Genomic DNA, 13,608 nt, shown 5'->3' on the forward strand with positions numbered 1-13,608 from the left:
ACCACCTTCTTATAATCCGTACTCCAAACATCGATGAACTTTTGCAAATTTGCATAGTACTTTTCTTCGGTCTTCGAATGGGCCAAAAGGTACCAATCTTTGCAGAAATCCTCCCATACATCCCCCTCTTCATCAAATTTTTCCTTGGCTTTATTTTTCTCTTCCGCTATCTCTTTTTTTGAAAGTTTACTAAGACGTTCATATTCCTCCTTGGAACGTTGATTACCCTTTGCAGGTTTGATCTTTTGGATTTGATTCTTGCAATTATTAAAAAGATTCTTTGGGATGTGCCACGTAAATAGAAAATGTTGAGCAAGGGGAAAAACTTGATGAACGGCACTCATGACTGCAAAATCCTTTCCGTAAATATAACTTGCGGTGTCTCTTCGCCACGGTAAATCAACCTAACTTGTTCCAAAGCCCAAACATAGTCTTCTATTTCTTCCTTTTCCATAAAGCACCATGCCACGGTGAATGATTGCTTATCCGAAGTATGACTAGCCACGTTCAACAACGGCATGTTATACTTGTTGGTTTTATAGGTGCAATCTATGAACAAGACCTGGTAAAAGCACTGTGCCAAATCCATCATCCTAGGATGGGAAAGAAAAATATGAGTCACTTTGTCGCCCGAACCGACCCTTGTTTGCATGGCATAGTTATGTTTTTCTGCCAACCACTCTGATTGTTGCATAATTAATCTACCATCCCATTCAGTTCTCTTGATCGTTGCTTTGGAAGCGTAGATTGTGGAAAGAATAGACAAGTTTGACTTATCTTCCGCCTTTATTGCATTTAGAATCTTAAGGGGCCTACATCGCTTCATATGCCGAACCTTTTCCATTTGATGTGGTTTCAATCGGGCATATGTTGGGTGTCGTAAAAGAGTATAGGTGGAGGATGGTTGTGACGACCATCCAGAATACTATATATCCACCATAGTAGAGTTTCGAGATGCCTTTTGAAAACAATCCTGAAGGGGCATTTTATATTCTTCGACGAAGTTTTGTAGACCCTCGTCGTCTTCTTCACATACTTATAGTTCTTTCCTTTGTGACTTTCTTCCTTATCCACCGCTCTCTCGCATACCATCTCCATTTGCTTACAATCAACGTGTTTGCTTTGAAAATAATCCATTCCTTGACCTCAGCCTTTGTTTTCCACGTCTACATTAAAAAAATAACACGTTCATTATAAAACACTAATTAAACAATTTTCGTATGGATATACATTGACTCAAACAATAAAAACGTACCAAATCGGTCATATATGCTTGGGAGGTATCCGGGCCGACAGTGTCGAGGGGTTCAGGTTGAGAACTCACCCGTACAACCAACTACAGAAAAAAAACAACAAAATCAGTATAGGGTCGTCACTCTGTAAGATGTTAATATGACGACCCAGACAGTCGTCAGCATAATTTACAGGTGAACGACTCTTTAAGTCGTCACCCAGATTTTCTGTGGAAAAACGACCCTTTTCTCGACATATGACGACTCTTTTTATAAAGTGACGACTCTACATTGATAGATATAACCAACTCTGCCCAGTTTTCACCTTGAATCGTCACCTTGTATACATATAAAATAACGACTCTAAGAGTCGTTCACTGGTACATATGAAGAGTCGTTTGGTTTTAATCTTTACGGATTAACGATTCATGTTAGTGGTTGCATTTATTTTTGAATTTAACTCAACCAAATGTGGTTGAGGCAGTTTGGTCGCTCCATTATATATATAGAGGCCCATATCTCACCTATTCCATATCAAAACCCTAATTATCAACCTCCTCTTCTCCTTCTCATTTAATTACCATTTAAGAGCAAAAAAAAGAGAAACATCATGACTCCTTCACTAATGAAGAGAATTGTGCCATTACAAGAGCTTGGAAAACAGTCACCAACCACTTTGAAAGTCTAGACAAAGACATTGATGAAACATCTGATGCTTGGTGGAACCGCGTATTCATCGTTTTTGGGGCGTTGGACGGAAATTGCAACTCAAGGTCTTTGAAACAAGTCAAGGAACGCCTCCAGAAGATACAATTCGAGTGTGATGTTTTGAAAAGAGAACTTAAGGCCGTTAGGGAAGCCTTTCCGGATATGCTGAGTGTTGTAAGAGTAAGTATTTGAACAAGAGGTAAAACTTATAAAAAGCTTTGATCGATACTAACTAAGTATAGTTTGAGCTCCACGATTGCTACTTTATCTTGGAAGGCACTAGATATAACTACACCATATATAATTAAGTGTATAAGTGCACCTTTATTATCTATTGTATTTCATTTCCTTCAATGCAACGCTATGCGAGATGTATGCCTTTTACGATTCAATGAAATGATTCTATGAAATCAAAAATTATGAGAATCTAGTGCAAGGGTCGTTACTTTATATAACTAATCAAACTAACGACTTTAAAAGAAATTAGTAATTGATATCTAGGATCGTCATTTCATATGACTACATGTATGGCGACCCTAAGTGTTACTTTTTACAGAGAGTTTTGGTTTTAGAGTCGTCTATGTGTAAACAAAACAACAAAACGACTCTAAGTGACCTAGTTAAAAAGGGTCGTCAATGTTTAGCACACTACCCTAACGATTTTTCATAACCTAGAAAAGTTGCAGGTTTGAGTCGTTATTGGTAGTGTCAATATACTGACGACCTCGGAGAGTCGTTTGGGTATACACCCCCCGACTTTGACGACCCTTTCTCTGAGTTGTTCCATAGTGTGGATGATTCGTCCCTGATTGTTTTGAGCTTCGGGTTCCTCATTTTGACTCATTTTGAGTGTTGGTTCCTTCATCTTGAGCAATGAGATCTTCATTCCAACCATTGTTCATGCCTTCCTCTATCAACATCTCCTCATCAAACATCCAACCCATATCATTTGTTGAGACAATCTTACCATCAACACAATCAATGTTGTTATTTGAAGCTTCACCAATCTCATTCCCTCCACTTGAATCATTCATTTGTAAAAACCCTAGGTTTTCCTCTCAAAACTCCTCCTCTTCTTCTCAACACATAAAACACATTTTCCATAATTTCTTTTCCTAAAATCAGATTTTAATCTAAATACACTTACCACACTAATCAAACTAATTAATTCCTAATACTAATCATATAAGGCCAGTTTTGCCATTTAGAAGATATTTTTTTAAGGGGTGACCCAAATTAGGATTGGGTGACCTTTTTTGTCCCGTAGTGCATGGCCCCCAATTAGAAGTTATGGCTCCCAATTAAACTAGGTTGGTTATCCGTATTTTATACATACAAATTCATCATGGTCTTTCTTTTATCAATTTTCCAAATTTGTTATATATTTCTAATCAACTTTAAGTTTCTTGATCCAATATTTTCTTAAATTTCTCAACTTTTGTTGTCATGAAAATTAGAAGACATTGTCGGCTTAGAGATTTCAGAGGATTTCTGGGGAGTTCCCAAATCTACTGTTACTCCATAAGGATTTTCAGAGAGTCTCCCAATGTCTCTTGTTATTCGTTAGAGACTTTTTTTAAGTCATTTAAATTCTCTAAAACTCCATGTTATTGGATTAAGAATTTGTAAGAGTCACTTTAACACCCCTGTTATTCGAATAAGAATTGAAAGTTATTGATTTGTTGTTTTTAGAGATTTGGGGAGACTTTTCTATGAAAATAGGCATGGTTGAAATCTCTCATCAAGAGGCGATATTTTGGGAGACTTGAAAATTTGAAAAGAACTTGGTAAACATGAGAGTCAAGATATCAATGCTTCCCTATTAACCGAATTATGGAGGATTACATTCGACTCAATTATCAATATATTTTTTTGTCATGGATATCCAACGAACAAGTGTCACTGTTGCATGCTTATCCAACCTAGTTGTCATCGGATTATCCAACCTAGTTATCATCGTGAATCTTATTCAACCTCTTAAAAGGTAGTCCTCCTTTATTTCAAATGGATGAAGAAATTATCATGGATCCAAATGGAGCCTCCGTCTACAAGAGAAGGTCGTGAATGATGAGTATATTCCACCATGCAACAAATGATTTGGAAGATAGTAATTAGACGTGAAGAGATATATGCAAATCTTTTTTATTTTTATTTTTATTTTAAAGATTAAAGAGATAATTGATATCCAGGATTCTGATTATGATATGCAAGATTAGTTACTGCACATAAATTATTTTTTGTTCCATATAATGCTAAAATCTAACCTATAGCAAATAAAATGTGGTGAGATAGTATAGCAAATAAAATGTGGGACGAGGGGGACAAAAAGAATGAAAATTAAGGCATATGACAACAATGAGACTTATTTTGACAACGAACACATATTTGATTAGGTATTCATGGTACTGTTATAAACATTGTAACATGGATAATAAATTTTTCATGGGATACTATACATTTTTTGTCTCTACAAATCACAAAGACTCGTTGCAAATCTCATTTTTTTGTCTCTATAAGTCACAAAGACTATCTAAAATACTCTCAGAGAATCACTAGAAGTCTCTAAATTTTCAGAGAATCTCTGAGGGTCACTCAAATTACAAATCTACGAAGGCCCATATAAATCTTGTTTGACTACCCCTGTAAATTGATTGAACCCACGAATCCCACCGGTAAAATCTTTTAAGTTCCAGCTCTGGTGTGCCACATTTTAAGTCCGGTCATGTCAAATGTTGCGGGCTTCTTTTAGTCCATCTAAACAGTGAACACCTCTTTTTCTTCTTATCCCAGCCGCTGCGATAAAATCGAAGAGAGAGTGCAGTGCAGATAAATTCTTTTCAAAACCCTACTAGCAAAATCAGATCTGAACCAATTACCAAACCATTCAGTAAAAGGTGATCTTTAAACTCCATCATCCCATTTGTAAGTGTTTCTGAAATATGTAGTTTGATTTTAATTTCAGGCTTAAGATTTTGATTCGTTATCCTCTTCTCTGGTTCTGGAATTGATTTTGAATTAGAAAATGAAGAAGTTGAAATTACAGGTTTTACATCTAAATCTCTAGGTTATGCTGTTCATGTGTATGATTCTCCTTGTAATGGTTATTGTTGTATAAAGATATGAGGCTTCTTAGTTTTCGGAAGCCATCCAGTAAAGAATACCACAAATTGTCTCCTTAGGTCCTTAACCAGTTTCAATGCTATTTGAGTCGAACCCTACTGAGACAAATATGGGAATTTGAAATTGGGTTCTGAAAAGGCATCACTTCTGTCACAAACTTTGCAAGTTAAATGATGCAAGCATGAAGAGACTACATGATCTATGGAATGAAGACATATTGTCAGTATCTTGTGGCTTCGTAAATTACAATCACTGTTTAGAATATAGACAGATGTTTCTCTTGAAAGTAAGGCTCATTTGGGTTGTAGAATCTAAAGATATTCAAAACCAGATTGGAAATAAATTGGGATGTGTTTAAGATTTTGAATTATACTGTTGCATTCTGATCTAGTAGTGAAAACAATTTCTTCTTTTTTAAGGTATAAAAGAAAAGAAAAAAAAGAAAAGAAAAGAAAAGATGAAGTTGTATCCACTTTTCGATGAGAATGCATGTGTGGGATAATGGAAGCTGGTAAGAAACTGTTTTAATCTGGAGGAAGCTTGAAATCCGGTTCAAGAAAAGGGTAAGCAAGAAGCTCTAAGTTGACATCAAGATGTACCTAATGTTGCCTAAGAAGTCATTGAAGAATGTTGCATCAAGCTTTCATCTATGTTGGTTGAACTGTTGGTAGCACAAAGACTACGAAAGTGGCAACACATTTCATTTCAGGTAAATGCTGGTTTCCCCTTTCAGTTTAGTTCTTTGTCAGTTGTCTTGATAGATGACACTCTTTCTATTTTATGTATTCATAGCATGATCACTTCGATGCAAGCTGTAAATTTCCTAATTTCCCCCTTTACTTTAGTTCTTCGTCATGATAGATGATACCCTTTCTGTAGGAACAATTATTTTTTGCTGTTCGTCATGAAGCTATATGTGGTATCTCATGAATCTGTAATGTGCTTGACTGCAGTCATTTCACTCAGGTTTCTTGTGTGCCATTTTTTCTGTTGAATCTCAGTCAAAATTTGACACTTCTATATTGCATTTTCCTTCATCTTTCTTTGTAGATTTTGCGTACAGTTTATTATGCATCTTTTTTTTATGGTAGTTCTTACCTCTGGGTTGAAAGAAGAGCTTTAGCTGGTGCCCCCAGTGTCATGCTCAAAGTGGAAGATTTGGTGGCATTCATGTATCTGTCACGAGGGAATCTTAAATCCACGCTAGACTAGATTGATCATCTGGCATGACAACTATCTTTATGTCAGTTAGCGACTTCTCCTTTTCTAAAGCAAGGCTTTAGATCTGAAGCTTAAGAATTGGAATCTCGATTCTAGGTTGTCTTGTATGATTTCGTCCTCTCAGTGTGACACAGTGTGGTGTTGTCTCATGACCCTTATCCATGTTCCCCATACTTATGGTATAGCTTCATATTATGGTGTCTTACCACACAAGCTGAGTATTCACTTGTTCATTGTTTTCTTTTTGAGGTGGACCATTTAACAGACTGCCCTCTCTTTAATTTCCTAATACATAATTTAATCTTTGCAGGAGCCATTAGCCATACAATAACAGGGTCTGAGAGCAGTTGGCTATTTAAGGATGTGTTACCAATTGAGTAGGGTTGTTAAGCGGTGGTACTCTGGTATATGTCTTCCAAATTCTGTCATGAATTCCACCTAACATCCTAAGTTTTGACAAAAACAGCAAGTTATATAATCTTGCTCTAGGAGATGCATGTGTGGGATAATGTAAGATGGTAAGAAAATTGAAGTTCTATTTTGATTTGGAAGAGGCCTGAGTTCGGTTCATCAAAAGCCCGAGCAAGAAGCTCTAAGTTGACATCAAGATGTACGTGAGGTTGGCCAAGAAGTCATGAAAGAATGTTGCATCAAGCTTACATCAATATTGGTCGAACTGTTGGTAGCACAAAGACCATGAATGTTGCAATACGCAGTTCGTTTCAGGTATATGCTGGTTTCTCCTTTTAGTTCAGTTATTTGTCATGATAGATGATAGTCTTGTTGTGTTATGTATTTCTGATCTCATCGATCCCGCCTATGAATTTTCCAATTTCTTTCCATATCTCACTGATACATTTTGGCGTTTTTCATTTTAGAACTTCTTTTTAGGTTCGTTTGGTTGTTTTTAGCAAATGTATGATTCACACAGGTTATCTTACTCGTATCACATCCGGGCATTATACTAAGGTAGAAATTTTTTCTGGAAGTTTTGATAAACATCTGACCATCAATCTCTGTTTGTTAACTATTTCTGTTTTCAGGAATGCTCAAACTATGCTCTTTTATTAGTTGTTCAGGTGCACTATCATTCCAATGATTCGGTCTGTTGGAGGTGGTCTTTCTCAAGCAATGGTGTTTATTTGGTGAAAATTGTGATGTTGGTTTCTTTAAGATAAGTTTTATCAAGTAAGAAGCTGCTTGTCCTGCTGCATTTTGAACCATTAGGTTCCATTACAAAACTCTTTGGTAGCATAAGCATGTTATATAGTATTGCTTTAAGTGAATGTCTGCGAAAGTGGTATTGTGGTTTTAGCATTTTAGGTATTGTGGTTTTCATGCTTCGTGGCTTACGCAGTTTGGCGGTCGAAAGTGCAGACCACCTTTTCTGTCATTGTTTTTTCACGAACCGAATCAGGGTTAAATTACTTCTCAAACATGGGTGGTGTTGTGGGAGGGCACTTTTTCGGAGAAGGTATATCCTCGAACAGCTTAGTTGCAACGCCACAAATTGAGTCCATAACTTCTAGAAACCAATGGTTAACTAAACCCTACATGTCGAAACTAAACGTTTTTTCTAGCTATTCATGTTTTAGCAGCAATGAGCAAACCGAACAAGAAATGGGATTGGTCTGACGGCGAAATTCAAGTATTCTTTGGTTGGTCTCTGAGAAAAAGAAAATGGCAATAATGATTTAATTTGTGAAAAAATGGATTGTAGTAGTACTTCATAAATCTTGAATGCTTTCGCTTAACTGGATTGTAATCTCCAAAGCTCTGATTCAGAAAAAGCTGCACTTAACTACCATGCAAATGCTCAAGATATACTAAGGTCAGTTAAATTTGTCTGTCTATTATTCGAATATTTTTCCTTTAATGCTAAGTTTTTTTGTCCCAATAACTTTTTAACTTGTTCAGTTTTGTGACTTTTGTCTGAAGTGAAAGTATATTCTGTATCGAAAGAAATGCTGACATAAATTTTGAAGCTGAAATTTCTTCTGAGGTGTATTTATGTACTTACAGTACCTTGAACCATTGGGGTCACTTTACAATCAGATGATAGTAATCTAAATTCCACATTGCTTAAAAAAATTTAGTTGCTTTTTTAGGTTGTGGTAGTGCAGGATCTCTGCAGCATATATGGGTAGTTAATCAAGCAGTATTTAGTTTCTATAGTTATCTTTTTTCATTCAATCTTGTATTTCCTTGCTTTTATTCGTCATCTTCTTGTTACTTCTCTAGTGAGTAAGAATTGAGATTGGGTGGGATGAGAAACCGTATAACAGCGGTGTTGCGCTTATATTAAATCTCCACTAATGATGTATCTCTCAGAGGGATTACATATCAAATTATAGTTGGCCTGGTAGTGAATAGGCATCTGTGAACCTCTGTAATGGGAGCTTTAACTCCTTTAGTGGTGGCATCGTGGACTGGGGAGCTTGGTTCTTTTATTTTTCTGCCTGTAAGTTCCTATTGGATCCCCAGGCCTCTTTGAATTTCTTGTTTCCTCTATTAACCTTTTAACTAATAGCATCGCCAAGTCTGCAGGTTATTTCAGTGGTGGTTGGAACAAGTCTTCCAGCTTTACTTTATGATGCCGAGAGAATGCAAGTGGAGGACAGGTTGGTGAAAACTTGGTTGTGACCACTTGAAGACGTATCTTATGATGGATGCTGAAGACATTCTGGGACGAGATTCGGAATGAAATGAGATTTCACTAAAGAATAACGAGGATGCCTGCCTGTATCGCCAAGTGAAGACTGGAATGAGAAGATGGCACCTCTTTTAGAGCGCCTTTCCTTTTGTTGGATATACTTCTGTCTTTTATGCTTTCTGGATTTGATTTTGCATTTTTTGATTTGGTAGGTTCAGATGTACTAATTGAAGAGAAAGTTTCTGTCTAGATTTCAATCTATATGTTGTTTGTATGAATTACTTGAATTATAAAATCACACTGGAATAGTGTCCATAAGGGGAAAAAAACCGTTCTCAGTTGATCATTGCATGGAAAATGAGGAGATGCAAGGCAGGGATTTTGCAAATTTTGGACTCACGAGGTTTTACCAGGGTCAGCTGTTATTAGTAACAAATGTGAATTCACGAGAAAGAAGAACCAATCTCTTCATGAGCTTTTACAGTGAAACCAGTGTTGATGAACTTTCAATACAATAGCTTACTCAGGGTATTAAATCTAAGCATCTAAGCCGGACGAGAGTTAAAGAGTTGTCAGTTCCCTCAGTTTGTACAGTTTCTCTCTCTCTCAAACAAAATCATAAAAATGATTTTAAATGGAAGATTACTGCATCTTCATACGAGTGTCCTCCAAATTTGTTATCGTTTTAATCAGTCATTTCAGCAACATGATTATGAAATATTTGTGAGGAATTATTATGGTGCAGGCACTCAGATATCACAACTAGAGAGCTTTGTGAGGGATGAGTGCAAGTCAGGAAGGATTAAGAAGCTTGATGATGGTTTGAAATACTTTGATCAATTGATTTCTCAAAGGCCATTACCATCTAATGCTACATTCTGTCATGTATTGGGTTCATTATCCAAAATCAAATGTCACTCAGATGTCATTTTGTTGCATAAAAAGATGAGTTTGGTTGGGGTACAACCTGATATTTTTACATTCACTATTTTGATAAATTGCTGCTGTAAATTAGGAAAAGTTGATCATGGGTTCTGTTTTCTTGGAGAGATTATTAAGAGAGGTTATCATCCTGATACTATCACTTTCTACACTCATGAAAGGGTTGTGTCTACAAGGGAAGATTGATTATGCAATCAAAGTGTTCGACAGAATGACTAAGATGGGTATTCAACCTAATGCTATTACATGTAATACTCTTATACATGGGCTGTGTATAACTGGTCAACTGGGTCGAGCTCTTCAGTTAAAAAACAACATGTCAAAATGGAATTAATTGCAGACCAGATGTTGTTTCATATAATGCCATTATAGATACTCTTGTAAAGGAGGTTTACTTGATCAAGCTATGGTTCTATCTCTGAAATGCTTCACGATTCCAATGTTGTACCCAATGTAGTTGCTTACAATATTTTGATTAATGGGTTTGGAAATTCAGGCCGGCTAAAGGAGGCGAAGAGACTCTTTGACGAGATGGTTAGTAGAAGAATCTCCGCAGATGTAACGACTTATACTTCTTTGATTCACAGTCATTGTGTACACGGTCAACAGGAGGAAGCAAGAAGATATTTTGATGAAATGATGGATCGAGGGATTTCACCCAATACAGTAACTTTTAGTGTCTTAATAGATTCACATTGTAAAGATGGGATGACGGAAGATGCTTGGGGGTTATTCAAATTGATGGAAAAGATAAACATAAAACCGAATCTGATTACTTATAATTCAATGATGGATGGTCTGTGTTTAGTAGGTCGGTTGCCAGATGCGGTGAAACTATTTGACTCGATGGTGGATAAGGGTCTTGAACCGGATGATTTTAGTTGGAGTATATTAATCGACGGGTACTGCAAGAATCGTAAGTTGGATGGAGCTATGCAGCTATTTAAGAAAATGAAACAAAATGGATTGAAACCCACAACAGTTACCTACACTATACTATTAAGAGGACTATACCAGGATGGAAGAATTAAGACTGCTCAGAAGTTTTTCAATGAGATGCAATCTTTTGGTCTATCTCCAAATGAAGTTACTTACGGTACATTTTTGGATGGTCTCTGCAAGAATGGCAAAATTGTGGAGGCAATAGAATTGTTTGAATCAATGGAGGGTACTGGTATCTTACCTAATATAGAAATGCACAGTATTCTTATTCATGGATTTTGCCAGGCTGGCAAATTGGAAGACGCCAAGAAACTGTTTAATGAGATTCCAAAAAAGGGATTAGATCCTGATGTAGTAACGTATACCACCATGATAAATGGCTTATTTGACAACAGGATGTTCTTGGAGGCTAACGAATTAATCATCGAAATGGAAGAGAAGGGTTGTTCACCAAATGTTATAACATATAATACCATCATTAATGGTTTTCTTACAGCAAAGGAGACAGACAAGGCCTTGCAATTCTTATCAGGATGCGTGAAAGAGAATTTGTACCGAGAGATTCTGTGTTCTTTGTTAACAAATACTCTCTCAGCAGATGAGCTAAAAAATTTGTAGTTTCTTTTTTTCACGAAACCTCGTAGTTGTTGTGGTAGCATGGATCATCCTAATAATTATTAATGTATCTGGATGAATATATGGTTTCCTTTGGGGTATTTGCTTCTCCTTTCCGTTAAATTCAATCAGGTACTAATGTCTGAAAGTTGTAATGAAATTTCTCCAGTGGCAGTCCAAGCCGCTGCAGCGGTTAGAAATGCAGGTTTATCAGAACGGGGATTCCTTTTAAATGGCTTTGTGGGGACAATCTTGATAGGTACAAATAGGCTTTTTCATTTACATTTGTTTTTTGTAAGGTGATCGTGGTTTTATGTATTTCAGCTGAGGCTATACGTGTTATCTCATGAGTCTGCGATGTCCCTAACTGTAGTCATTGTACTCAGGTTTATGGTGTACTGTTTTATCGTTGGATCTCAGTCACGCACAAAGCGCAGAGATTTAGTGGCATGCTTCAATGACTCTATCGCAGGCGAATCTTAGGTCTGTATTAGACTACATTGATATTCTGACAAGACAACCTTCTGTATGTCAGTCACTTATCCTTTTCAAATACCAATGCTGTAGGTCCAAACTTAGGAACTGGAATCTTGATTCTGAGTTGCGCTGTATGATTTCTTCAGTAAAAAAGGAGAATGCGTGGTGAGATAATGGAAGCTAGTAAGAAAAAAAAATAGCCTGACTGGTGTGATTTGGAAAAGTTTGAAGTCTAGATTAGGAAATTCTAAGTTAAATATATTCCGGAGCCGAGGATGGCTTTAATTTAAGGTCTTGGTATTCTAATACCCTGATTCGGCAGGTTGGGTTCGTCGAATGGAATATATGTAATGGTTTGTACTCTCCAAACACAGAGGCCTGATGCGTACACTTGAATGAGTAGTGAACAAAATTTATCAGCCAAGCATGCTCTGTTGGGAGTAGCCACATGATGGGTGACCTCTCGGGAAGTTGTTGTTGGATGACCACAGTAGTGCCGTTAAAATCCCTTATTTCATCAGTCTCTCGTCCTAATTTCTTCAACCCTCACAGTCAACAGCAACATAATCTATACTCTATGTGTTTGTTCTTGACTCACTTATCAGAGATAGTGAAGAAGAAGAAGCTAACAAGATTCAGAGATGGTGATTAAGAAGCAGAGACTCGATGTTCATCAGAGAAAAATAAAATAAAATAATGAGTGATAATACTCGATTGATATGGATTCGTATGATAGAGATAGTCTAAATAAGACTAGCATAGATGGTTAGGATCAAATTACAAGTTTTATATCCACGGTTATTAATCTGTACTAAATGCGAATAGGTGTAGAGCCGGTCCATGTACCCACTCTACCTGTTCTAACTTTTATTTTCGTTCCCTGTACCCCACCAATCGGTTACAGTCCGGTTTCCAGTCCGTTTCTCGGTTCCAAGCCGTTTTTGGGCACCTGCTGGTTCCCGTGCATCCCTAGACATAAAGGCAAACCCTCGACTTAAAAAAATGAAACCAAATACATATTGAAGCGTAGTTAAAAAGTTTCCACTTCTTTATTCTAGCAGTTGTCGGGAAAGAGGGACCGAGAATTCTAGATTCTTCGTAGTGCCTATTGGTAAGTGATACGGGAATAGAGGAAAGGGAGCGACATCAATAGTATCTCTTTTCCCGCAGAAAGATGGGAAGTTAGACCCATTACTCTCTTTACTCAAGTTGCTCACCGACACATCCTCGGGTTATGGAATGTAATCCACCCATCATCTGTCTCTTGGCTTTTCTTCTTCGTCTTCTTCGCTATTCTTCCTCCTTATTTATGCTCGTCGGGAACATAATGAACATGACTATGAGACTAATCTTGTTGGCCTTCTACCACTTTGCCTAAGCTAAGATTGGAAGAGGAAATAAGAATAAAGTTAGAAGTTGCACTGTAGGAAGGAAGGTTGTCATAAGCACCTAGGTGCACATACATAGTGTTTATGCTTTTGGGTCTTTTCTCTATCTTTTATGCCTAAGCTATACATTTCTTAAATCATATTAATCACGAATGCAATGTGAAGATGACAGTTATACAGACCCAGAAAAACTAAAACCCTAACGAAATTAGAAAAAGCTAGATCTGATCAGATCGATTAAATCAAAGGACATCTCACGATTCTCGTCCAAAACCCCTAAAACAAACAACTTTAACAAAAATATATGCTT

The 13,608-nt window shown here is 36.9% G+C and overlaps 1 long non-coding RNA gene and 1 pseudogene across 4 annotated transcripts; both read left to right on the forward strand.

The window, feature by feature from the left end:
• Positions 1 to 4,707: 4,707 nt before the first annotated feature.
• On the forward strand, positions 4,708 to 9,277 carry LOC113319172. 4 transcript variants are annotated; one of them, XR_003345187.1, is made up of 3 exons: positions 4,708 to 5,769; positions 6,592 to 8,742; positions 8,829 to 9,277. It is a non-coding gene; the product is annotated as an uncharacterized LOC113319172 (long non-coding RNA). The 4 variants fall into 4 exon arrangements; XR_003345188.1 differs by having other exon boundaries at positions 6,592 to 7,250; positions 7,353 to 9,277; XR_003345193.1 differs by having other exon boundaries at positions 6,592 to 7,007; positions 7,160 to 9,277.
• Positions 9,278 to 9,520: 243 nt separating this feature from the next.
• On the forward strand, positions 9,521 to 12,305 carry LOC113272445 (annotated as a pseudogene).
• The last annotated feature ends 1,303 nt before the right edge of the window (positions 12,306 to 13,608 follow it).

Source organism: Papaver somniferum, chromosome 1 (genome assembly GCF_003573695.1).
Source record: "Papaver somniferum cultivar HN1 chromosome 1, ASM357369v1, whole genome shotgun sequence".
NCBI lineage: Eukaryota > Viridiplantae > Streptophyta > Magnoliopsida > Ranunculales > Papaveraceae > Papaver > Papaver somniferum.